General features: G+C 42.8%; 1 long non-coding RNA gene across 1 annotated transcript; it reads left to right on the top strand.

Annotated features, from left to right (window-relative positions):
- Positions 1-3,306: 3,306 nt before the first annotated feature.
- Positions 3,307-8,752, top strand: LOC114434894 (uncharacterized). Its single transcript, XR_003670518.1, has 3 exons — positions 3,307-3,598; positions 8,300-8,419; positions 8,711-8,752. It is a non-coding gene; the product is annotated as an uncharacterized LOC114434894 (long non-coding RNA).
- Positions 8,753-21,721: the final 12,969 nt, after the last annotated feature.

Genomic DNA, 21,721 nt, shown 5'->3' on the forward strand with positions numbered 1-21,721 from the left:
ACACACTTGACTTGGTTTGTTCATATGCTCTTCCTGTTCTTAACTTGGAGGTTTGTGACGCTGTTTTCCCATATGCCTGTGTTGTTTGACACCACCATGCCCTGCAAAGTGCAGAGTCCACGCTCCACATGTGTCTGAAGGACATTAAATCTTGGATGGCATGGTGATGATTTTTGGACCCAGGTCTGCAGGTGCTGCAACTGCAGACCAGGATGATATGAAACTGTACTACAAACCAGAGATTGTGAACCTGTGTTTTAAAATGGGTCCTGACTTAATCCTCAGGTGTCACTTTAATTTACTACCCTTTTGTGTCATTTGTGGACAAAAACGTCCACTTCCAAAAAACTGCTATAGAAACTTAACGGATGCATTTTTATTTTATTTTTTTGCTTTTTTCTACATAAATATGTTAAACAACTTCAGCCCTGTTCAAAACTACCAGAAACTTATTGTTAATTTTTTTTGAAGAAAACACAAAAAATGAATTATTTTCCAATAAATAAAAGTTACCGGTAGGTGGCTGAGGCATTATTTTTAAATCTGTCATATATATGTCAAAGATTAGCCAAAATATTGAGTTTGGTGCATTATTAGTTTTTTGTGTAGCAGCAGTTTTAAAATTTACTACCCTCTTGTGTCATTTGTGGACAAAAACATCAATTTCCAAAAAATTGCTATAAAAACTTATTTTTTCTGCTTATTTCAGCATAAATATGTTAAACAACTTCAGCCCTGTTAAAAATGACCAAACATTAAATCATTTTGAGGAATTTAACCCTTTAAATGCCAGTTTTATTGAATGATGTGAATATCTAATTTTTTAAAAAATGCACAAAAAATGAGTTATTTTACATAAAACAAAAGTTAGCTGGCTGAGGCATTATATTTATATCTGTCACGGATATGTCAAAGATTAGCCAAAATATTGAGTTTGGTGCATTATTAGTTTTTGTGTAGCAGCAGTTTTAAATGGTATTTTCCACTTAGGTCCAATTAACTCCTATTATAATACTACATTTTTTAATATCATAGCTATAACAACATTTAACCATGCATTTTTTTATGTAAGGGTTTCATTTTTGAGAAAAATAGTTAAATTTGACATTTTCTACTGTTCACCACTAAAATCAGCCATTAAAGGTGAATATAAGGGATAGCTATCTCTTATTATATATATGCTGGAGGAGTGGAGCGAGGGAGAGGGAAGCAAGGGGCTAAGCAAAGTACATGAAAAAGAATAAGAAAGAAATTTTGATGGTGATTCATGGTGAATGTGGATCCATCTCCAGGGAGAGCTGCAGGAGTTGAGAGGGAGAGGGAGGCAAGGTGCTAAGCACAGCGAATAGAGGAGAACTGGTGTTAAGGAGTGTCGAGTGTCGAGAAGAGCTGGAGGAGCCAGGAGAAGTAGGAGTGGAGGCAGGAGAGCTGCAGGAGAAACTGGAGGAGGAGGAAGAAAAGACTGTGGAGTCTGAAGACCCTGGGACCCTCTTTAAAATCACTCTGTCATTTGAACTCATGCCTTCCTCCTTGCTCGCTATTGAAAAAGTTAAGACGACTAGCGTCATCTGTAGTTTTGGCTGCCGTTTCAAAGGTTAATATGTGTGACCAGCAGAGGGCAGTGTTGTGGCATTTTGTTATTTTTGCGCTTTCATTGTTTTAATCACTTTACTCATTTGTAGGGCATGTGTGCTTTGTACAATTATCCAGGTCTGGATTAGTTTTATTTGTGTTTCACAATGAAATGTATTGATGTATTTTGCATTTCATGATTGAATGGTGTCAACAAGAGTTAAATAATTAAAAGGACAAAACTTTTGATAGAGTGAATAGATGTTTGTGTGCTATAAGCCACCTGATTTGTTACAGGCTGGGTCTGTTTGACTCCCTTGGGTTCTTGGACTCTGGATGGGGCCTAGGTTCGAGTTGGACTGAAGATGAAGAAGAGTGCTGAGCCACACATTCCAACACTTGGATCGTGATGCTGCATCTCTACACTGCTGTCTACCCTGCTGTCAGTCTGTAAGTGATATAGACCATATATCTACTATTTTCCAGGAAGATATCTCCTTATTAACCCTTATATTGTGTTAGAAATCTCTTTTGTGTTAGCGGGTTAAATTTGACCGATGACTTAACTCGGCCCAAATTACTCAAAGGCCAATGATTATCATCCAGTATCATGTTCCACCTCATATCCTGCTTGTTATGCATTCATATTCATGCAAACACTGTTTCAAATGTCATTTTTATGGCCCAATGACATTCATCTTCTAATATACTGTTTATATGCACTCATTATATTTGGCATACTTAGGAAAATGGCTAATTATGTTATCAATTATGTTATCTTACTATCACAGAGATATATTGGAACACCTCTGCAAAATTAATTGCCAGTGGATTTTTTTCATTTTTAACGGCTGAAGTTAAAGCTGTGGTGTTACCGGTCTACTAACTCGCATGGATTGATGTAAGGAAAAACTTGTTTTTTCCAAAATCAAACTTTACAGCCAGTGGTGGTATAAACAACTGGAATGCTGTGTAGAGTATATCTATGCAGCATATCTTGTAGGTCTCATTCTGATGATGTTCTCAGCAGATGCTCTTTCATAATTTACAACATTTGTTAAAGTTGCTTTTGTTATGATCCTGTGTTTGTTCCTGGTTTTGTATTCATATTGTTTATCCCTTTTGTTATTTATTAGTATTTTTGAGATTTGGTTCCTTTCTCTGCTCTTCCTCAGTCCTTCCCTCTCTCCTTCTGTTCCTCCGCCCTGATTATTAGCTCCCCCCTGATTGTGTTCACCTGTGTTTCACCCTCCTTATTTAAGCCTTGTGCTTCCCTTTGTCTTCGTCAGATCCTTGTGTTTGTCACTCCCCGTGCCATGAACTTCTTCTCCCCAGGTTTGTTGTATTGCTTGTATTTTTTGTTGCTCAGTCGTAGTTTAGTTTGTCCTTCTTGTACCCTGGACTGTGGTTTTGGCTTCATTAAAGCTCACCTTTGTTTAAACGCTACTTTGGTCTGCATTTGGGTCCAATTTCCGCACCGAACACAACAGCTTTTAAGATATTAAAATACCTGTTTCTGAGGATTTCATGAAGCCTTGTTCCAGTAATTTTAAAGAGATACTTTTTACACATTAAAACCTCAGTAAAAACAATTTGTGTAAATGTCTGTGGTTAGTGCTATAAATAAAGTTTCCATGAACCTCTCCTGTCAGCGTTCACATCAAATCCTGCTGTCACCAAGTCCAGGAGCAGTAAGTGTAGATAGCAGCAAGCAAGTGTAGCGGGTGCTATTTGCCTCAGGTCGGGAAAAAGGGGAGGGTAAGTCGACCCGCATATATAGGGCTCCTTGTACGGGGGAACAAAGGTGTTGGGGTTTGGTTCCGCCCGGTGGAGTAAGGCAGGTGCACACCTTGCTCCACACTGGCGTGCAGGGAGGCCATACAGGTATGCGGGTTGGCTGTAGCCTACCTTTTTGTTTTAAAGTATTTGACGGGTGGTTGATTGACTTTGTTTTATACATTACAGATGGATGTTCAGGCAAAGAAGTAGACGGAATTCACAAGTAGTTTGGTCACGCAGATGCCAGGTATTTTAAGGATTATTAATTATATTGCAGGTATTTTAAGCATGATTTAATAAAGTGTAAAGAGGTTTTAAAAGAAAGTATTTGTTTTGTTGCAAAGCGTCGGGTTGATGGGCATCGCTGCTCTTGCCATAGCATGCAAATTGTCGGTTTCTTTTCTTTGTCTAGTCCGCCCGGCAAGTGAGCCGGTGTGTGGCACAAAAGAACTGGGAGGTGCCTTTGGGGCGGACTAGTTTTTCTTTCTTTCTTTTTTTTTATTAATTTGTTTATTGTTATTTCGTTTTTTTGTTTTCCCCTTAATCCGTACCTACCCTACTTCCATACGACCTGCCAGGCGTGTGCAGTGAAACACGGTTGCAGTGTCTAAATACTCACGTGTGCAGTGAAACACAATTGCAGTGCCTGACTCACGTGTGTGGTGGAATCACAGTTGCAGTGTTCATAAAGTGTGGGGTGGACTTTTCTTTCATTCCGGGCGGCCGTTCTTTGGAAGTGGGGTAGTGGAGGTGGGCAAATTTATATTGTTTGATTGCATTAATAAATTGATTTGATTAGACCCACCTTCTCATCATTTCTTCAGCTGGTCTCATAGCCACATAACATTTGGCGTTGTTGGCAGGATCAGCTTGATAGTGGTGGTACATTTTGGGGGAACAGATTTTTGAAAGGCAAGAGCAGCGGTGGGCCAGGAGTAAGCGTCTGGGAGAGTCCCGAAGCTAGCGGCCTTTTCCCAAGTCGGCTGGATGATGGAGGAAACCTCTAGGGAAAGAATGGAGCAGCGCATGCAAGAACTGGAGCAGCAGCTGCAGAGACTTCAGGCGGCAGCATCTCCAGTTGGAACCTCCCACAGTGTCATGGACAATGCAGATTCGACTGAGACTCCTGCGAGGACTGAAGGGGGGAAGCAGGTGATCTATATCCAACAGAGTGAAAAAGTGCCAAAGTTCTCAGGTAACTTGGATCGAGCAGACTCTCCTACATTGGAGGAATGGATTGAACTGATCGAAGGCTATATACAAGTGAAATCCACTGAAAAAGAAAAAGTTGATTGCGTGTATAACCATCTAGAAGGGGCAGCACGTATTGAAGTTAAATATCTGCCAAAACAAGAAAGAGACACTGTAAATGGGATATTTAAAATTGAGGGAAGTATATGGATGTTCACATTCGGTTATTTCCCTTCAACGTAGGTTTTTTAATCGTAAACAACGGGAAGGAGAATCTTTGCTAGACTATTCTCATGCCCTAATGTCCTTAATGGATCAGATTGTAGAGGCAGACGAACAAGTTAAGCTAGGTTCTGAAAGGAATCTGCGGGATCAGTTTTGTGAGGGTGTTCGAGATCAGAGTCTGAGCTCAAGACTTAGGGATAAAGTACGTTTAAACCCCCAGTGGACTATCCGTGATGCCCGTAGGGAAGCTGTTCAGTGGACATCACAATGTGTTGGGCAGACCTTTAGACAAAAGGAGAGTGTCCCACCATTTTCCTCCAATGAAGTTTTGGCAAAAGTACCTAATGAACTGGTAGATCTCTGAACTGAAAGCTCTCATTGAAGCTCAGCAGAGACAGTTAGATTTACTGATGAAAGCCCTGCAACCTCAGAGCCGGGAGTCTGGGGCTCAGCCTCCAGTTAAAGCAGGGCTCTATAGAGTGCGACCATTTTGGGCGCACATGCGACCTAATTTCTCAAAGGTGCAACCAAAAAATATCAGAGGTCGCACCAGTACGACCAGCTGTAAGAGGGAGATACATTCTCCGCGACTCTTAAAAGTCTCCAACAACAGACACACATTGGGCTCATATCGTGGTCTGAACCAATCAGAGACGGTGAAGGGAGGGACCTCCGTGTGTGTATCTTTGAAAACGTGTCTGCTGCGGTCAGCAGAGACCGAAAATTCAGAAGAAGAACGCGGACATATGCTGCGCAGAGCGGATGCTGTGTGATAAAGCTTGTTCCATGCAGCACGAGAACAGAGAGATCTGTTCGTGTTCCCAAGGTGACGAGAACAAAGTCCGTTTCGGCCCGGACTTTTTAAAACGTGTGTGCAGAACTCATACGGCCCTCTGACTGCAGCGCGCAGCGCGCACACAGACAGACGGGTATTAAAGACGCTTCGCGGCAGAAACCGCAGTTTAAGTAAACATGCAGCGGAGGAGCAGGATTTGTTGCTACTATGCGGGTTTTGATAATTTGCTGTTGACCTGAATGAGTGATGATAACGAGCCGGTCATGTTCAGGGAGGGGGCGTGATGTGCTCGTAGCATCATAACAGACTGAACAGCAGGTCTGAGGACAGTGTTATCTGACCTGTGAGGTTCATCCATGAAGGCTGAGTCACTCTGAATGACAGCAGTCAGCTGGTTTTAAGGAGTTATAGAACATGGTTACATGACGAACGCCCATTTAAAAAGTATTGTTATTATCCTGCTATAGTGGAGCATTGTCTGCCAGTATGATGTCTGCATGCAGCTAAACTGTAACAGAGAGAATGAAGAGTCTGTCAGCTGGAGCTCAGCTTTAGAAAGAGAGGAGACAGAGGCAGAGAGGAAGAGAGGAAGAGGTGAGGAAGATGAGAGAAGAAGTACTGTAGCTGCATTAGAAACGTGAATCTCAATCACAGCTATTAAATAAATAAAGGTGTATATAATTTAAATAATTTTTAATTCCCATTGCCAGATAGATAAGTGAGGAGCGACAGCCAGAAAATACAGAGAGAAAGCAAACAGGGAAATGAAGAGTGCTGTAACTTTGAATCTTCATCATGGATTTCTGACAGGCAGACTTGTTGGATAGTTTGTCCATAATTTGAATGAGTACTATCGGTACATGTATTTGTTTATTTTTATTTACCTGTGTTCATTAAACAAGGTCCAAAGTCAGTTTAGGATGATATGTTATTATTAAGCCCGTTCATATTTCCTAGAGATCAATTTTTGGACCTCAGTATTTCTAAAACTTTGGCTACAGCCCTGCGAGGCCGTCAGGTAAACAGTAGATGTAGCTGCAGATGATGAGAGAAGATGAAAAGAACTTCTGCGTTAGGATAGGTGTCAAGTTAAGGCCTGATCCATAACATACATGGACAGCATTTAAAAAACAAACTGCTGTGTGATGTGTGATGCGGTGCACCTAACTTTTGTGCCGGTGCACCCAAGAAAAAAAGGTTAGGCGCACCGGTGCAACCAGTGCAAAAAGTTAGTCTAGAGCCCTGCTTCAGGTGACCAACAAGCAGGCTCCTGCTGGGGCAGCTGATCTGGGGATGTCCTCCACAGATCACACTTCACATGGAGATTCACACAAAGATGATGTCAGCACACAGGTAATGCAGATTCTTTCTTTTATGGCTGTGGCTGTGTACTGTCTGGTATCTTTGTTTAGATGGGAAGGTGTTTGTATTGCTTTTCCTGGTAAACGTCTCAGACTCACACACTCTGTGTTTCTATTTTGGCCCTTATGGGGCCCCTGGGTGCGAAGTGATTTTCACATCAGCATCACAACATCACACACTCCTTGTTTTCCATGTTTCTCCCGTATGGATGTAATTAGAAGTTATTTTACATCAGTACTGAAAAACCTGACAGTGTCAAACTGTAAATTATAATAAGCATAATTCACCACTTCCCAGTCTGTTGTATGTCTAATGCTGTGTTTATACTGTAGTCCATTGCAATGTCTTATATTTGCTCCGAGACATCGCAGGCTCACACACTGTGTTTCTATTTTGGCCCATGTGGGGTCCTCCTGACCTCTTCATGATTTGGGATGTTCTCAACTTGTGGGGCCTCTCTCACGTCACACGCAATTTTGATCTTTCTAGCTTTGTAGGGCCACTTTACACCAAGAACTTGTACTTTTGATTTTCCTTATGGAGCTCTTTTTTACGATAGTCCAAGTATTTTTACTCCTAAATGCATGGTAGTGTCAAATCTCAGATTATGTTAAGCTCAACTCCCAACTATCACATCTGATATCTACAGGGTATTTAGTATGTGATCCATTGCATCTCTGATACTGTTAAGGGACTTGCTCATAACTCTTGTAAAAGGCATGTTACCAGATTAATTGTAAGGCAAACGTGATATGAAAAGTTGCTTCCACACGAGCCATAGACCATGCATTAATTAGCTGTTTGGAGAACAGTTGTCTTATCACTTACCTTTTTCTACGTTCATTTTTAAGGTATATTCTTTTTTTATTCATATTTAGTTTATGGTTTCCAAGTTTTCACTTGTGGAGTACTCTGATAGTGAGGATACAGATGAAGGCTGTGGCACAGACCACCCTTTGACTTCACACTGTAATGAAGTTGTTCAAAACAAAAGAATGACAGACATTTTGGTAAGCCTCAGATACATTAAATACATAATATTGACTAGAGAAGAATTTCAAAAACCTATGGATTTCCTTGATGTAAGGAAAGTCATGAACCACATCTGCATGTGTCTCTGTTTTGCAGAAAGATGCAGTGTCAGATGTTGCTAAATCTGTGTCTGACTCAGATAAGAGTGTTGTGCTTGAAACTGATGATGATTCAATAAAGATAGATTCAGTCTGCACTCATACAATGAAGCTGTTCCAAAGCTTAAGAGGACAAAAAGTATTCTGGTATGTGTTAATGGCCATTTCTCACTTTTCCCAATGTAATATTTTTTATTACATTAAGAATGAAATGATTAAAAATATCTTGACAACTGTTTTGCAGATGGATGAAATGCCATGCTCCGATGCTCTCTATGATTCAAGTGATGATGACGATGCTCACCCTTCCACATCAAACTCTGAAATTGCTTCACAAAGGCCAAAGAGAAGTTGTTGGCACCCGGTAGGCCTTTTCTTTCCCCCTTCATTTTATAATTAAAGCGGACCAACAGAACACACATGCTTTTACAATCTTTATATTTGTTCTGTAGTTTGTAAAAAGCATAGGCATGGTATTTTGTGAATGATACATGTTAGGATCTATATTGACTTTACTGTACTGTTCTGATTGATTCCTTTTAGGGTTTTAAGAAATTCTGATATTGCAGCATATAACTGAAATGTAGATAGGTTGTCATACATGACAAACTAAGTGGAGGCTCAGTTATTAACTTGAGTTTTCTTTTTTCAAAAGTCTCTTGTAGAATCAGACAATACAAGCGGAGGTAGTGAAGAGGAGTATATTCCACATTTCAGGGAGGAAAGCACAGACAGTGACAGCAGCATGGAGTTGTCCATGGAAAATAAGAAAAAGGACAAAGTTGATTCTACAAGTCGGATGAGAACAAAGTCCTCCAGTCAGCCCCAGTGTGAGTCTAGGCAGTACGGAAGATTTGAAACAGAACCTGATTCCACACAAAGATTTCCTATTGTCACAGCACATGCTAATGAAGATGAAATGGTAGAAGAGCCATCCGTGTACGTTAATCCAGCTTTGAAAAAAGAAGATGGTTCTAGAAGTTATAACAAGAAACATCACTGCTTCTACTGTGGACAACAGGTTCAAAAAATGTCAAGACATTTAATTCGTAAGTTGTCAAAGCTTTAAGTTTGCCAAAAAACTCAAAAGAAAGGCGACTCCAATTAGATTATATCCGAAATAAAGGCAACTTTGAGCATAACATTGAAGTTTTGGAATCCCACAGAGGAAAAATGATCCCATGGAAACAACCAAAGAAAAGATGAAAGGACAAGAATTTACACATTGTGTGTACTGCTATGGATTGTTCACAAAAAGAGTGATGTGGCGACATTTTCAGGTCTGCAAATTCAAGCCTAAGGGTAAATCATCACAAGGTAAAACTAGAGTCCAGGCATTGTGTGCTTTTACTGAACCTGCTCCACTTGGACTTGGTGAAGCATAGTGGAAGTTCTTAAGTGACATGAATCAAGACAATATTGCAGTTGCAATAAAGGAAGACCCATGCATTCTGGAGTATGGGTGCAGACTCTTTACCAAGAATGAGAGGGTAACTAGCCAACACCAGCATATTCGACAAAAGTTGAGAGAACTTGGCAGACTGCTACTGGAAGCAAAAAAGGTTGCACCTGTGAAGACTGTCAAAGACCTCATAAAACCTGAACAGTACAGTCATGTTGTCTCTGCTGCACGATCCCTGGCTGGGTTCAATGATAAAACTGGCAAATTTCACCGTCCATCTCTTGCTCGCAAAGTTGGACACAGCTTGCGTTCTTTGGCCATGTTTATAAAGTCGGAAGGATTGAAGACAAAAGATAAACAAGCTGTCCAAGATGCTGATGAATTTGCACAGCTATACAAAGAAAGTTGGAAATTTGACATTGCAAGTCAAGCACTAACTCAACTTGACCAAACCAAGTGGAATTCTCCTCAACTCCTCCCATTCACTCAGGATGTCCAGAATCTCCATTGCTTTTTATCAGAGAAACAGCAGCAACACTTGAATACCCTCACCGAAGAGCCTTCACCCTCAAACTGGAAAGACCTTGCTAAAGTGACCCTAGCACAAGTTATCCTCTTCAATCGCCGGAGAGCGGGTGAGCTATCCAGAACGCCTCTGTCTGTGTACTTGTCAAAGGACATGTCAGAAACGCATGATGATGTGAACTTGGCCCTTACAGCTCTTGAGCAGAAGCTTTGCAAACATTTTGTTCGGATAACCATTGTGGGAAAAAGAGGAAGGAAAGTTCCTGTTCTCCTCACTCCTCTCATGAGAGAATCACTAGATGCTCTGACTGAGAAGCGAGAAGAATGTGGAGTGCTGGATGAAAACAGATTATTTGCTTTGCCACAGTCTGTCCATTATCTCAGGGGTTCTGACTGCATAAGACAGTTGGTGAATGAATGTAATGGCATAAAGAATCCAAAAGCACTAACCTCAACAAAGCTCAGGAAACACATTGCCACCCTATCCACTGTTCTGAATCTCAAGACAACAGAACTTGACCAGTTAGCTGACTTTCTTGGGCATAACATCGAAGTCCACAGAACACACTACTGGCTTCCAGAGGGCACCCTCCAACTAGCAAAAATAAGCAAAGTTCTTCTTGCAATGGAACAGGGACGCCTGGGAGAATACAAAGGAAAGAGTCTGGATGAAATTCACCTTGATGTAAACAGTATACCTACTGTACTATATTTTGATACGTGAATGTTTTGATGTTGTCCATTTAACTGCTATCTAGGGTCAATATTTCAGAGTTGGATGTTTGTGTACTCTTGATTGATCTCTATCAATTACCATTTTAGAGACTGCTGACATGGAGAGGTGTTCACAAGAGGACGCAGAAGATATGGGTGAGGTTTTTTAACTGGCTGTGAATTATTCATTTGATCTAAATACTGGACTGCCTGTGGATTTTGCTTGGCCTACTGATTGCAAGAAGTACTACTTATTACACGTTGCCAAGCATCTTTTTTGAATAGAAAGGTCTGAGTAGTATTTGCATGGTTTTATAATGTAATCCTACCAGTTCATGCAGCCCTTATAGCCTATGTTCACATAGAATTTTTATTTAGCACGCTACAGGAAGCCATAATGGCAAAATGGAGAAAGTTACCATGGACTGCACATTGTGCTACAAAAACTGTGTCGACTGTTCTAGACACATTTAAGTATAGTATAATATTTGGTTATGTGCTTTAATAGAATATTTTATTCCTTTCTACATAGCAAGTCTGAATACTCATTCCTGTGGCACTCCAAATGTATTTGTAATGACTGTTTTATGCACCCAGATGCCAGTGAGGATCATGAGTTGGAAGCTGAGGACAACATGACATCGCTGCAAGAAGGTACTTCCACATTGTTGTTTTTCAATCATCTTTAAAAGACACACATGCCATATATTAAAACAAATCTTTGATTATTGTGAATTGCTTGCTATCACATATGCTGCTTCAGTAAACCTTTGCTGCATGCAGGCGCCAGTGTTCCACATGCACAGGGGTCAGAAGATGAGAGCACGGTGCCATCCCTGCTAGAATGTGCCTCCGCACCAAAGAGCCACAGTCGGAGGAAGGGGGGCACAAAGAGAGGTGAGCTTAGAGCAGTGATAAAACTACCCACTCCAGCTTTGTGTATTTATTATAATTAGTTATATTAACGAGTTCCTTAAATGGAGAGAAACCTTCTCCAAACTATGAATGACAGTGACCTATTAAAACGCTGCGGAGACTTTCTGTAGTTATTCATTTTTATTTTACCCCTCCTGGACCCCCTGCAGTTCGCCTACAGAGCTAACAGATCTGTGGACGATGCTGTCAACCTGACCCTTCACTACATCCTGCAGCATCTGGACTCCCCGGGAACCAATGCTAGGATCCTGTTTGTGGACTTCAGCTCTGCTTTCAACACAATCCGCCCAGCTCTCCTCCAAGACAAGCTGTCCCTGCTGCATGTTCCAGACTCCATCTGCCGGTGGATCACTGACTTCCTGACAGACAGGAGACAGCATGTGAGGCTGGGGATGAATGTCTCGGACACAAGGACCATCAGCACCGGTACCCCCCAAGGCTGTGTACTTTCCCCTCTGCTCTTCTCCCTGTACACCACCTGCTGCACCTCCAGCCACCAGTCTGTCAAGCTGATTAAGTTTGCTGACGACACCACCCTCATTGGACTCATCTCAGATGGGGATGAGTCTGGACAGGAGGGAGGTGGACCGTCTGGTGTCCTGGTTTGCTGACAACAACCTGGAGCTGAATGCCCAGAAGACAGTGGAGATGACAGTAGACTTTCGGAAAGTGCCAGCTCCATCACCCCCCCTCACCCTGACAGACACCCCCATATCCACAGTGGACTCTTTCCGCTTCCTGGGTACCACCATCACCCAGGACCTCAAGTGGGAGCTCACCATCAGCTCCCTCATCAAAAAGGCCCAGCAGAGGATGTACATCTTGCACCACTTGCACACGAGTACCACCTCACCGATCCATGTGGTACCTGTTACATTATTACATTATTACACTGTTCCACTCGTTCATATAAGGGTCTATGTTTGCCATTACATCCACCATTCATTTTATGTTCTGTTCATTGCATGTCTGTTATTCCATGTCAATTTAGCCTTACTTTAGTTTATTTACTTAACCCTCGGGCGTCATTGGGGACTCAAAAATGTCCACTTACAAAAAAACGCTATAAAAACTTAACAGATTAATGTTTTTTTTCTGCTTTCTTCTGCATAAATATGTTAAACAACTTCAGCCCTGCTCAAAACTACCAAACATTAAATCATTTTGAGGAATTTAACCCTTTAAATGCCAGTTTGATTACTTGATGCAACAGTAATTTTTTATGAAGAAAACACAAAAAGTGAGTTGTTTTCCACAAAACAAAAGTTAGGTGGCTGAGGCATTATTTTTTGAGAACACATGAGAATCCTGCTCACAAACCGAGGAGGTCAAAGCTTCTGGAACACACGGACCTCCTGCTCCTGTTTCCTCCTGGCAGCCTCCTCCTTGTTCCTCCTCTTCTCCTCCTCCATCTGTGAAGAAACAGCTCAGCTCATGTGTCTGATCACAGCTGCAGGCTGGAGACTGGGAGAAGTGGGATGAGCAGCATCTCACCACCCTAAACCTCATGTTCTCATTATTAAGTGTCACCTAACTGGGAGGAATTACCTCCGATCTAAAGTACGGACCCATGCTGTCTCTTACCTTTTTCTTCTCCTCTCTCTCCTTCAGTAATGTCTGCTTGTCCACCAGCTTCACCACCGTGGGCAGGCCTGCAACGTAGTCAGCCTGTCAGTTCACCTGTCTCCCTCTGCCTGCTTTCTGCTGCCCTCCTCAGCAGCCAGCAGGGTTCTGTGTCTGAGCTGAAGGCCGTTACCTTCATGATCTTCCAGTCGGACTCCCAGCTCCGGTAACGTGTCGTCACGGATGACATCACAGAGCTGCAGCAACTCCATCACTGAAGGGTTTCATTAAAAATAGCTTAACTAAACCCTGAGGAAATACATCCACATATTCAGAGGATTCTTAAATGCACGTCCTCACCTTATATCTTCCTGTTTGAACAGCATATTTATAATCAGAAAGGTTTCTTACAGAGGAAGTGGACTCCTGGACTACAGCATGGTGCACTACCGGCCCTACACTACACTGGTGTGAGTGTGTAGCATTCTAGATGGTGTAGATGGTGCACCACTACAGCATGGTGATATGACAAAGAATATATGTAAACTCAGCTATAGAAATGATAACAAAACAGTGAGATAACATCGATTGTAGTGTCAGAACAAGTAAAGTACGTTTTGTGCATACGTGTATAGTTTATACATATAAACTATAATAACAAGGAAGAAAAAATCAAAAAAACAAAAACCAGTCAAAACAGATGAGTGCTGCTCACAGCAGCCGCCATGACCCTGATGATGGATGAGCTGAGCTGAGGGAGGAGACTGATCTTCCTGCTTTTCCTGGGCATATTGTAAACGCCTCTTCACTTTTTGTCGTTATTACTTAAAAATTCTTTGAAAAAATACGGCGTTGTTCTCGTAGACCGAGGAGCCCTGCGTTTGTGCTGCCTACATCATGGTTACTCAACCGGAAGTCAAAAATAATTACCTTTTATTACATTATTCTACATTTTATTTTAAGTGACAGTGCAGAGCTTCCAGACAGTTTGTCTCCTTCAGTGGGACTAATCAGCTGTTATATGATCAGAGCGTGTGTAGATGAAGCAGGATCACATATCAACATGCTTCTAGATCTTGAAACTCTGTCCATTCCATCTGATGGAGGCTTTTCTCCACTTCTTGTTCCTCCAGTTCATGCCTCCTTTGCAGAGCAGCGGCTTTCTCCATTAAAGCTGCTTTTTCTGATTTCAACCTCAAGCACGCCGATGACGTCCTAGACACAGATGATCTGCTAGAATGACTTTGCTTGCTCGATTTTTTGCTTGATACATTTGACACACTGTCACCAGGATTCATTTCAACTTGACTCTCATTACTTGCACTTTTGCCATCATCATCATTTTCATCAATCAATACATTCCCATCACCCATTGCATCTTCATCTTCATCAATATTTGCACTTTTATTCACAGTTTCTTCATCATCATCGCATGAAGCTCCATTGTCCTTTAACCACATTGTGATCTTTTCCATAAATGCATCATTGTCATCCTTTTTTGACTTAAACCATGCCTTCTGCTTTTTCTCCTCATCATTGGACTTGAATGCAGCACACCGTAGTCATTGTAGTTTCTCACTGCGGCAGCGCACAAGATCCAAACACACAATCCCTTTATCTGCTCCTAGTGTATGCACCAACCGGGCCTCCTTTATCTTCTTTCAATGTCCATAATCATTTTTCTTTTCAATTAAAGAGCATGATTTACCGTTCTCCATAAGACAAGCTGCCACTCGATCAACCGCTCCAGTCGGCATTTCTGCGCGTCCTTTTTCCAACCTCCCGATGAGATCAGGTTTTTACTTGTGTAGTGCCGATTTTACCAGCCTTCAGCCACTCGGTTGGGTGCAGGGGATGTTGTTTTCCTACGTGCTGTTATTTCCAAAATGAATCATTTGATGCATCGTACTCTTTGGTTGAGGTTCCCGTTTATTGTTAACAAAGTATTTGATCATGATTACAAAACAGAAAAAACGTGTCGGCGGTAAAAACTGTACGACCTCCCAGCTCCCATACCTGTCTGATCTGCTCACCTGAATCACCTGTGTTCATTTAAGCCTTACCCACCAACCCTAACCTGCCATCTAGCGACAAACAAAGGCAATTGCATGTTAACTTCATGGCTCCTACAGGTCCCATTAACTCCTATTATAATGCTACATTTTTTAATATCATAGCTATAACAACATATAACCATGCATTTCTTGATGTAAGGGTTTCATTTTGGAGAAAAATAGTTACATTTGACATTTTCTACTGTTCACCACTAAAATCTTTCCATCATAATGTCCCTGTAATGTCTTCAGCTTGTTCAGCTGATGTCATGGACAGCCAGAAAATCCAAGCAAGACACTACAAGACCCTCCAAGAAATGTACAAGTCCAAAAAGCCAAACAAAGCTGCGGTAACTCAATTGCTGAACCTTGAATTCGAGTCTCGAAGACCCTTAATCACCTCTGACGTCTTACAGGAGCAAGACAGAGCAACAAAGATTCTAGAGGCTTACCCTTGTTTCAGGGAACTGGATCACGTAAGTAATGTTGGTCCCACTTAGATGCAGAACAGATGGAAAAGCTTCTACTCAAAGGTCCAGTTTTATGGTGTGATGAAGAAGGCCATGAAGCCTCCAAAAACTTTGAATGGAGGTGAAGTCATGACACATTTAGTTCTTTTTACATAATAATGTCTCAATTATTTATGTTAGAGTTACTTATAGTACCACGTTGTATTGTGCCTTTTCCATTCAACCAGTGGAGCATATCACAGCTGTCTTCAGAGCCCTGCCACTGCTCTGTCCGTCCAGCACTATGCCACCAAAGAAACTGGGCTCAAGCAGCGAGGCTCTTTTCCATGTCCTTTCGGTAAGATTGTTCATAATATATTCCTGTTTTTCATACATTTTATATTTAGTTTAGTTACTTTGAGATAAACTTTGATCATTTCCATGGTTCCAGGGGAAGGGGAAGTGTTTCCTACAGTGTGCTTAATGTAGTACTGACTTCATTGGCTCTAGCTGTGCTGCATTCAGCATTTGCAGGGGATTTATTGTGACCATAGAATTTCACTAATGTCCTCATCCAGGTCAAAGTTTATGTTACTTTTCTAATCTTCTTCATTTATTTGTGTCATCCAGACTTCTGAGGATCCTGATGGGTTCGTGCGGCAGCAGGGCCTGTCTTCTCCTGTTCCGCTCGTTTCTGAGGACAACTGCATGATCGCCGTTGGAAACACTCCACTGAGCACCTTCACCATGGACAGACTTCTCTACCTCATGGCATATTACTATGCCCTGCACATGACCTACCATTTCTACACTCCTGTCAGTACTGCAAACAGAGGTACTTCACCATTCAATCCACGAGCAGGATTTGACCCCCACTACAAAGAAGCGATTGGTGAGTGGAAGTCATTCCCTGAGCGAGTGAGCCCCTTTGTTTGTAGAAGCTTGTATTTGATTTTTTTAAAGAAAAGTTCATCACATTCCTCACATTTGTTGTTGATGTTTTTTGGAATGTGAAAGTGGTCCTGTTTTGAATTAAATACACAATATTGAATGAAAAACTTTTGGTGGCTTGATTTAAGACAACTTCACTTATATTTGTTATACTGTTTTAAGAAATGATGTCTTATTTTAACTACCTTCATGCTTATTATCCATCTCAGATTAAGGTGTCATTTCCTAAAGTTAATTTAGTAGATAGACTTAAATTCTAATTTTAAGTTACTTAATCTTTTTAAAGGTTTTTCATTTCTTGTTTTAGAACAAAATGGATTAATTGAAGATTTTCTGTCTTGTTTTAAGTCTCATTTTAGTCTTACAGAGCCAAGAATTTTGGGCCTATTTTAAGAATTCTTGTCAAGAAAAAAAAGCTTACCCCATTGGCAGATTCATTTGCTTGATACAAGATAATTTGATTGACTATAAGAATATTTTCCTTTTTTCTAGTAGAGCTGTTTTTGCAGTGTGCTGAGCACCCTTAGGCGACTCAGATGCACTTTTGTAGTTTTTTATCTTTCAGCAATCAGCTGCTGCAGACAAACAGGGTAGCAGCTGCGTTCCTCTAATCTCCACACAACACCATCCCAGCTAACACAACCTAAGCCTCCATGCAGAGGCGTAGCAGCGTTAGCGTTTCTGCACTGCATGCACACAGAGGTTGCTATTAGCTTAGCTTGGCCTGGATTCAGGGATAGTGTGCACACAGACTGGGAGCAGGGAGAAACTGTTAGCCTAACCTAGCCTGCACCCAACTCACACTGAGGCGTCATGTCCAGCAGCACCGAAGGCATGGAGCCTGTAAAGATAAGAGTCTTTATGAATCTGCTGCACCGCCGTGCTGTGATATTTATTTGTTGTTTGTTGTTAATGAATCTGCAGTTTGACTTTAAGTCCCACACAGATCACAGCACTAAAACAGAACGACTTTGCTGTCAGCCATGTGATGTGTTCCACTTTGTTCTTGATTTTGGGCTCATTTCAGCAGTGTGCCGCAGAGGTCTGAGAGTTCTGATTAGAAGTCCTTTTTAAATCTTTTTGGGGTCTCATCCCCCACAGATCAGCCTTGAAGCTTTTCATCCAGCTCTTCTTCTTTGCTCACACCTGCTGAATGAGACACATGCTCATTTACTTTGGACTGTTTTTTTGTAATAGAATAATTTAGAGTTTATCCAACACAACAAACGCTGTAAGGAGAGATACTGTCTGCTCAGCCGGCTGGAAGCACAAACACAGGAAGTAGCACAATGACTGCGAGCAGGGAGAAACTGATGAGGCCCCGTTCACACTGGAGGAAGTTCATCCAGCAGATCAGCATGCAGGCTGCTGATGGAGGCTTCTATACACACAGCAGCCCTGCTGACTCTCAATCCTCCGCTCTGATTGGACTGAGGGCGGAGTAGAGCCTGTGCTGACTCACTGCACCGCCTGCTGGTTCGGTGTGGTATTACATGGTTACCATGGTGCTCCTGTTCACCTTTAAATCAGCTGTGGGGGTGTTTTTCTGTTGACAGGAAAGTCCGGACTCTCACTTTCAGTTAGAGGGAAAACACCGCAGTGGTTTCAGTGCACAGGACGGAGGCCTCTGAGACTGAACCACCAGGCGGAGGGGGGGTTTACAGCAGGAGGAAGAGCGACACCAAAAACAGGATTTGAAAGGACCGCCTGCAGGTCACACGAGCAGCCCCCTGGTGGCCGAGGCCCAGTATGACAGGACATTTGGCATGATTTTAAACAAAGTCAATAGACGCCATGTGCAGTCTGTGTTCAAATGTAAACCTTAATGCTGCAGTTTTCTAGAGCTGATGATTGTTTCATTATTGATTGATTGCCCATGATTAATCAATCAGTGCATTCTGACATTTGATGGACAAACAGTGGACAGCGTCCTGAAAAGGTTCAAACTTCCGTTCATTGATCGTTGTTGCAGCTTTAGAGCAGATGATGAGGATGTAGATGATCGCTCTGTGTGTCTGTGATGACCTCATCTGAACAAGAAACTGGACTGGACCGACAACACAGCTGCACTTTACAAGAAGGGCCAGAGCAGACTCCACCTCCTTGATCCTGTGGAGGAGGTGGGAGATCAGAGGATGCTGGCAAAGCTGTCACCACCCACCCCATGCACAGCACTGAGCAGCTCCTTTAGTGACAGGCTGCTCCATCCACGCTGTGTGAAGGAGCGCTTCCACAGGTCCTTCCTCCCTGCTGCTGTCAGACTTTACAACCAGGCTTGCCGCCACAGTAGATTACACACACACACACATATAGCGCTCATAAGATAAAATAAGGTCAAGTAAACAAGATCAAGTCAAGTCAAGTATATTTATAAAGCACAAAATAATCAAATTACAGGAAACAGGATAAAACATGCATAAAAATGGTAAAAGCTCCTTTCCACAACTATCCCTACTCTTCGGGTTGCCCAGGCTGGATCGGTCCTGGTAGTCTACGCACTTTGTCGCTCAGCCTGGCAGACCTGGTAGTACCAGCTTTTCCGGTAGTCCTCACGGTCATGGTAGTACCAGATGTCTGCATTGATCCTTGCAAAGAGGCTGTCCATCTCACTGTCCTCCGAATGTGTGACCTTGGCCCTGCTCTGTGCTGGTGTCTCTGCGACACGTTCTTTCTTCTGTGGTTCCTGTGATTTAAACCACGTTGGCAAAAAGATGTCCACCAGCTGTTTGGGGTCCAACGGTCTGTACGTGGGCCTGCTCTGTGCTGGTGTCTCTGCGAAACATTCTTTCTTCTGTGGTTCCTGTGATTTAAACCACGTTGGCAGAAAGATGTCCACCAGCTGTTTGGGGTCCAACGGTCTGTACGTGGCCCTGCTCTGTGCTGGTGTCTCTGAGACAAGTCCATCGGTGGTCTGCACACTTTTTTCGCTCGGCCTGGCAGACCTGGTAGTACCAGCTATTCCGGTAGTCCTCACGGTCATGGTAGTACCACATGTCTGCATTGATCCTTGCAAAGAGGCTGTCCATCTCACTGTCCTCCGAATGTGTGACCTTGGCCCTGCTCTGTGCTGGCGTCTCTGCGACACGTTCTTTCTTCTGTGGTTCCTTTGATTTAAACCACGATGGCAGAAAGATGTCCACCAGCTGTTTGGGGTCCAACGGTCTGTACGTGGGCCTGCTCTGTGCTGGTGTTTCTGCGACACGTACTTTCTTCTGTGGTTCCTGTGATTTTAACCACGTTGGCAGAAAGATGTCCACCAGCTGTTTGGGGTCCAACGGTCTGTACGTGGGCCTGCTCTGTGCTGGTGTCTCTGCGAAACATTCTTTCTTCTGTGGTTCCTGTGATTTAAACCACGTTGGCAGAAAGATGTCCACCAGCTGTTTGGGGTCCAACGGTCTGTACGTGGGCCTGCTCTGTGCTGGTGTCTCTGCGAAACATTCTTTCTTCTGTGGTTCCTGTGATTTAAACCACGTTGGCAGAAAGATGTCCACCAGCTGTTTGGGGTCCAACGGTCTGTACGTGGCCCTGCTCTGTGCTGGTGTCTCTGAGACAAGTCCATCGGTGGTCTGCACACTTTTTCGCTCGGCCTGGCAGACCTGGTAGTACCAGCTATTCCGGTAGTCCTCACGGTCATGGTAGTACCACATGTCTGCATTGATCCTTGCAAAGAGGCTGTCCATCTCACTGTCCTCCGAATGTGTGACCTTGGCCCTGCTCTGTGCTGGCGTCTCTGCGACACGTTCTTTCTTCTGTGGTTCCTGTGATTTAAACCACGTTGGAAGAAAGATGTCTACCAGCTGTTTGGGGTCCAACGGTCTGTACGTGGGCGTGCTCTGTGCTGGCGTCTCTGCGACACGTACTTTCTTCTGTGGTTCCTGTGATTTTAACCACGTTGGCAGAAAGATGTCCACCAGCTGTTTGGGGTCCAATGGTCTGTACGTGGGCCTGCTCTGTGCTGGTGTCTCTGTGACATGTTCTTTCTTCTGTGGTTCCGGTGATTCTAACCACGTTGGCAGAAAGATGTCTACCAGCTGTTCGGGGTCCAACGGACTGTACTTGGCCCTACTCTGTGCTGGTGTCTCTGAGACAAGTCCATCGGTGGTCTGCACACTTGTTCGCTCAGCCTGGCAGACCTGGTAGTACCAGCTATTCCGGTAGTCCTCACGGTCATGGTAGTACCAGATGTCTGCATTGATCCTTGCAAAGAGGCTGTCCATCTCACTGTCCTCCGAATGTGTGACCTTGGCCCTGCTCTGTGTTGGTGTCTCTGCGACACGTTCTTTCTTCTGTGGTTCCTGTGATTTTAACCACATTGGCAGAAAGATGTCCACCAGCTGTTCGGGGTCCAACGGACTGTACTTGGCCATGCTCTTGGACAGCTGATTTTCTAAGGAGGACATGTCCTCTGACAGTCGGTTTACCATACTGTCTTTTTCCTGGACAGTAAAGAAAGAAAGAAAGAAAGAAAGAAAGAGGGTGAAAAACAAGAACAAAAGAACAATTATTATTTTGATTGCTTGCCAAAAACCATAAGATTATAAGAAGCTCAGGCTGTGTGATGTGAATGTGGAAAAGTAGTATACAGCTGAAGGACGATCAATATGACAGATACAATGCTTAAAGTCTGATAAAGACTACAAACATGGCTGCTTTGTATGCTTCTTGTGTGTCAGCCTGTCACCGTGGGATCAGCCCTGCCTGCCTGCCTGTATCCATGACAACCTGAATGTTTAACTGTATCAGCTCTCTCTGTCCCCTCCTAATGCATTTCCAATGTAAAAACACCCTCTAAAAAATCAGCCATTCAAATATCAACATGTTCATCTCACAGAGCACATTCCGGGTCAACAAGTTTTTCACATATTAAGCAGTTTTTTTAAGCAGTGTCATTTTTAACATGGGAGTCTATGAGAGAGCCCTTCAACGAGGGTCATCTGCCAAATGCATCTGCTCCTACAAATGTCAATGTATAATATATTTTACTTTTGGAGACCTTTGATAAAGTTTATGAACATGAGGTGAGAGAGAGAGAGAGACAGAGAGAGACAGAGAGACAGAGAGAGGGGGAGAGA

The sequence above is a fragment of the Parambassis ranga genome, chromosome 4 (genome assembly GCF_900634625.1).
Source record: "Parambassis ranga chromosome 4, fParRan2.1, whole genome shotgun sequence".
Lineage (NCBI taxonomy): Eukaryota > Metazoa > Chordata > Actinopteri > Ambassidae > Parambassis > Parambassis ranga.